The sequence below is a fragment of the Piliocolobus tephrosceles genome, unplaced genomic scaffold, assembly GCF_002776525.5.
Source record: "Piliocolobus tephrosceles isolate RC106 unplaced genomic scaffold, ASM277652v3 unscaffolded_25866, whole genome shotgun sequence".
NCBI classification, from domain to species: Eukaryota; Metazoa; Chordata; class Mammalia; order Primates; family Cercopithecidae; genus Piliocolobus; species Piliocolobus tephrosceles.
Genome location: NW_022308605.1, coordinates 5,248 through 10,755, shown reverse-complemented (window position 1 = coordinate 10,755; position 5,508 = coordinate 5,248). Strand labels below are relative to the sequence as shown.

The 5,508-nt window shown below is 55.4% G+C and overlaps 1 pseudogene; it reads left to right on the top strand.

Moving 5' to 3' along the window:
* Window positions 1-948: 948 nt before the first annotated feature.
* On the top strand, window positions 949-5,207 carry LOC111529860 (annotated as a pseudogene).
* Window positions 5,208-5,508: the final 301 nt, after the last annotated feature.

Below are 5,508 nucleotides of genomic sequence, written 5' to 3'. Positions count from 1 at the left end.
TTTTTTTTTCCGCTGGGCTCACAGCAGGTGCTTAGTAAACAGATCTTGTGGTGGGAGCAGAGGCCAGCGGGATTCAGGCAAGACTCCAGGAGTCAACACCTGGATCTCGGAGGCTCCCCATCGGCGCACATTTCCCTGACTTAACCCTCCCCTCCCCAGTCTTTCTCTCAGCCCTTGGAGGGGAGGCCCCCTTTCCACCCAGGTGGCCCCTGTGGGGGTCACGGCCTGGTTTTCACCCTGAACTTCTGGGATGCGGGAGATGCTGGATGTGTTGGCTGGTGTCCTTCCGTGAGCCCCGTGTGTGGCTGACACCATCTGTGGCCCAACATGACCCCAGCCAGAGCCAAGGGGAATCATTTCTTTTTCCATTTAACATCCTACATTATTACTTGGCTCTTCGCATTCATTAATTCATTCAGCAGCTCTTCGTGGAGCTTTGTCCTCAGCCCACGCACAGTGGAAATGGCAGTGAACTAAGCCAACCTGGCACTTTGGGAGGCTGAGGTGGGAGGACCGCTTGAGCCAAAGAGTTGGAGACTAGCTTGGGCAACATCTCATCTCTACAACAAGTAAAAATTCAGGCATGGTGGTGGGTACCTGTAATCCCAGCTACTCCGGAGGCTGAGGCAGGAGAATTGCTTGAGCCTGGGAGGCAGAAGTTGCAGTGAGCTGAGATCACACCACTGTACTCCAGCCTGGGTGAGACAGAGCGAGACTCTGTCTCAAAAAAACAATGTCACGAGGCAAGTGTTACCTCATTTTGCAGATGTGAAAACGGAGGCGTAGGGTCATGCAGCTAAGTGTAGTGGGCTTGGTTGCCCTGTGGGTCAGGCTCTTTCTCTCCAAACTCCTGCCTCAGGCCTGGTCCCTGGCCCAGCATCTCGCTGGCTACAGGAGGTTCAGGGCAGGAAAGTGACATGGGCCACCCGCCCGCCCTCTGTCCCGCAGCCATAGACAACTAGAGCAGCTGGAAGGGAAGTGCTCAGTCCTGGCCAAGGAGCTGTGGAGGTGAGGGAGGCGCTGAGCCGCGCCACGCTGCAGCAGGACATGCTGCAGGCGGAAAAGGCCGAGGTGGCTGAGGCGCTGACCAAGGTGGGTCCCTGTTTGCTGCACAACCACAAAACCTACCTCTGACCCTCAGCCCCAAGACTTCTTGCTCTGGCATGGACTGGTCCCAGTGTCAGGCAGACCTCTGAGCCTGCACAGACTGACCCCTTCCTTCTGGATACAGGCTGATCTTTGTCGCAGGCCACAGACCTCTGGACCTCTGGTCCCAGCCATAAGTGGACTGACCTCTCTTTATGGCCGTATCCCTGCTCTTGTGGATGCTCCTGGGGACAATGCCTATAGCTCAGGGTCATCCAGTGCCTGAGACTCAGCTCCTGAGGTCTGAGAGCCCAGAGAGTCCTTGGCGGGGGGCCGGCCCTGTCCGCTGCAGCCTGGGCTCTGAGCAGTGCTATCCCTAGACCCTACTCAGGGATCCTCTGAACTCTGGTCCTGCCCTGCAGCTTGAGCTATTTTTGCACAGCTCTGTGGTGCGTGGATTTTAAATGGTTCCATAAGCAGCAGGCTTTCTGCAGTGGTTTTTTTTTCCATCTCATGCAGTGTCCCCTCCTTGTTTCCCCTCCCCTGTCTCTGAGGGTCCATCTCTCTGGGTGTCTTCTTGTCCCTCCTCACCTCCTCCCCACCTTTCTGCCTTTCCTCATGTCTGAGGGCCTGACTCTGCAGGCTGAGGCTGGCCGCGTGGAGCTCGAGCTCTCCATGACCAAGCTGAGGGAGAGATGGCCTCCCTGCAGGACTCCCTGTCCAAGCTGAGCGCCCTCAACAAGAGCCTTGTTCAGGACAAGCTGGATCTGAACTGCCTTGTCGCCCAGGTACGCTGTGCACCTGCAGGCCCACCTGTCTTGCCCAGTGTCAGTGAGGCACCCCGGGCCCAGCCCTGTACCCGTCTTGACCTGTGCCTCTCTTTCTGTCTCTGGTTCTCTGTCTGTCTCCGTCTGTCTGTCTATCCTCTCTCGGTGTCAGAGCACAGAAGCTCCATGGGCCCTCATCTCCCCCTCCCCAGTGTCCCACACACCCAAGGGCACTGCCCCTCATTCCCTGGGAGCCTCCCCTGGGATATTGTGGCTGGTGGGTGGGTGGCTGAGGCCTCCTGGTCCTGGGAGGAATGCCCTGCTTATGAGGCCCCATCTGTACCCGGCCCACAGCTGGAGGACGATAAAGCCACCCTGCAGGGTGTGTGTGTGTGTGTGTGTGTGTGTGTGTGTGTGTGTGTGTGTGTTTCTGAGACAGAGTCTTGCTCTGTTACCCAGGCTGGAGTGCAGTGGCATGATCTGGGCTCACTACAACCTCTGCCTCCATGGTTTAAGCTGTTCTCCTGCCTCAGCGTCCCAAGTAGTGGGGACTACAGGCGTGCACTACCATGTCTGGCTAATTTTTGCATTTTTAGCAGAGACAGGGTTTTACCACATTGGCCAGGCTGGTCTTGAACTCCTGACCTCAAGTGATCCACCTGCCAAAGTGCTGGGATTATAGGCATGCGCCACGGTGCCTGGCCGGGCCCTCGTTTTTGTACACACGTGCATTGCAGATCTAGAGAAGGTCATGACTTGCCCAAGTACATATAGCACATGAGGGCAGACCCTGGGCTCGAACCCAGGCCTTCTGCCAGGACTGGGTTAGGCCCCAAGTTGGGGTGCTGCATGATGAACAAGCTGGGGGATGCTGGGAGTGCTGCTCAGTCTCCGGGTGGGGGCCAGCTCTCCCGGCAGCTGAGCGGGTGGGAGCAGGAGCTGGAACAGGCCCGGCGGGAGGCCCAGCATAAGGGAGGGTCCATGGATCTCTCTATATTATTTCCTACAACTGCACTTGAATCTATAATTATCTTAATTGGAGAGCCATGGGAAGTGGGATTTGGCTGCAGGGAGATGGTTCCCCCCACCCCCTGAGCCTGGGTAAGGGCTGGAGGCTCCCTGGGAATGCTGCAGAGTGGCAGTGGTTCCCAAGGGGGCTGCTCAGGATTCCAAACGTTCCACCACGTTTCTGCCACTGTAAATGATTCAGGTAAATTGCTCTGGCCTGTAGGAGGAAGCAGCCCTGGCAGAGGCCTTCAGTAGCAGGTTTGCAGAGACAGGGGAGGCTGTGTGGGGCCCGTTAAGGTTCCAGGTCCCTTAAGGTGCAGGAGATAGGGGGCCATGGACTCATTAGAGAAGGCGGGGTGGGTGCCTGGGGATGGAGGGGTCAGCTACGGCAGGGCCTTGCCCGTAAGGGCTGTGGCTACCCGACCAGAGGCACCTGCCCACCGAGTGTCCATGGAAATACCCTCCAAGGCAGTTCGCTGAGTGAGGGGAGGGAAAGCGTGGGTGATGGAAGGACACCTGCCTGCCTTCATTGGCCTCCTCACTTCCAGGTAGCACCTGATCTGTCATGTACTCTGATGTCCCTGCGGGTCCCTTGTGTGAGCTGACTTTTCTGGGGTGTTTCCTAAAGGCCCAGAACAGACCGGAGGGTTAGGGGTCCTTGTTCAGCCCAGGGAGTTTTGGGGCAAGCATCTTACCTCCCATGGTCTGCCTGGCATTCTCCAGTTTGCAGAGGGCTGAACCCTGGGCGTGTCACATCCAAAGGTGGAGTGACGTCTCAGGGGTCCTGTGTGCACAGAGCCCGGCCCAGAGCCTCTCACACCCGGTTACAGGATTTGATGCTGACACTAGGATGGTGTTTTGCTGACACAGGAATGCAGGCTCAGGAGCTGGTGTGAAGGTCCTTCTACTGGTGCCTGCTACTTGGGTATCCAGAACTAAAGCACCGAGTCCTTCTTTGTTTCAGGAATTTCCTTGATTTAACTTTTCTGATTGGTGGGTGCTTCTAATTGGAGAACCTTCCAGAAAGCACCGCCTTTGAGAAGTGGCTGGGTGGCCAAAGGACTGCCAATATTCCCAGCTGCCTTCCTCTACTCTGCCATTCTGACTATAAAATCCCCCTGAAGAAACCTTTGTCAGGTCTGATGCAGGCAGAGTATGTAGGGAGGTGTTGGGAGTGGGGGCTGAGAATGGTAGAAGCTCATCGCAGAGACAAGAGAAGAGACAGCTGAGTAAGAGACAGTGAGTCAAGGGAGCTCAGCAGATGCCAGACCCAGAGCAGATGGGAGTAGGATGGCAGAGGCCCCAGGGCTTGCAGAAATCATGGGGAAGGCACAGGTCACCCCACAGGCACGAGCGAGGGTGCTGGAATTCATTTTTACCAAACCTTACACCTGGTTTTCCTGTGAATCTCAGGGGCTACAGAGCAGCAGCCACACTGCTGGTGGGGGAGGCACGTCTGTGCAGAGGTCCACTGTGGTCTTCAGCCCAGAGCACAGACATCCCAACCAGGGCTACAGCGTGAGCACTCGAGGTTGGGGCCCAGATAGTGGGCTGGCCTGATGGAACAGGCAAGAACTGAGGAGACTCTCACCGCCACTGGAGGACCAGACTGATGGGAGCCAGAAGCTGTGCATGGACTGATGGGAGATGGAAGCTGTGCATGGGCCACCACCCCTTCAGGGGCACAGTTGCCACTGGCATGCCTGAGAGTTTGTTTTCAAAAGAATGTCTTTCAGAATTTGGGATGAAGAACCCAAAAGCAAATGTGACAAAATAAAAAATAGACAAATGGGACTTCTGCACAGTGAAAGAAACTATTAAAATATCAACAGAGTAAACAGACAACCTGCAGAAAGGGAGAAAATATTTGCAAACTGCATCTGACAAAGGTCTGATTTCCAGAATCTATAAGGAACTTAAACAAATCAACAAGCAAAAGAACCAAATAATCCCATTGAAAAGTGGGCAAAGGACATGAACAGACACGTCTCAAAAGAAGACATAAAGTTGGCCAACAAACGCATGAGAAAATGCTCAACATCACTAATCATTAGAGACGTGCAAATCAAAACCACAATGAGACAGCACCTCAAGCCTTTCAGGATGGCAATTACTGAAAAGTAAAAAAAAATAACATGTTGTTGAGGCTTTGGAGAAAAGAAAATACTTATCCATTGTTAGTGGGAATGCAAATGTGTTGAAGACGGTCTGCACATAGGGTCCCCTGCCAAGTGCTCTGCCTGTGTGGTCACAACCGTCTCATGAGTGATGATGCTGTCATCTTGACTGTTTTCCATAGCGGCTGAGGAAATCAGCGACTTGCAGAGTCGTGGGCTGGTGCTTTGACAGAGAGGCCAGGGGATAGAGGGATTTCCCTGTCCCCGCGGCACTCGGTCCATTCCCTCGGTAACCTGCTCCAACCTTTATGCAGTAGAGGCGGCCGGGTCCCTTTGAGGCTCCTCCGCGCCTGCGCGTTGGGTTCTCCTGACGCGGACAAGCCGGATTCTGAGGAGCCAGTGGGGCGCAGGCGCCGCGGTGAGGGGCTGGGTGGCGGTTGAGACCGTGGCGGTACTGGGAGGGGTAGGTGAGGGTCGCGAGGCTGCCTGAGCTACTGAATGAGCGTGGCGCTTTTGGAACGCGGGACGGG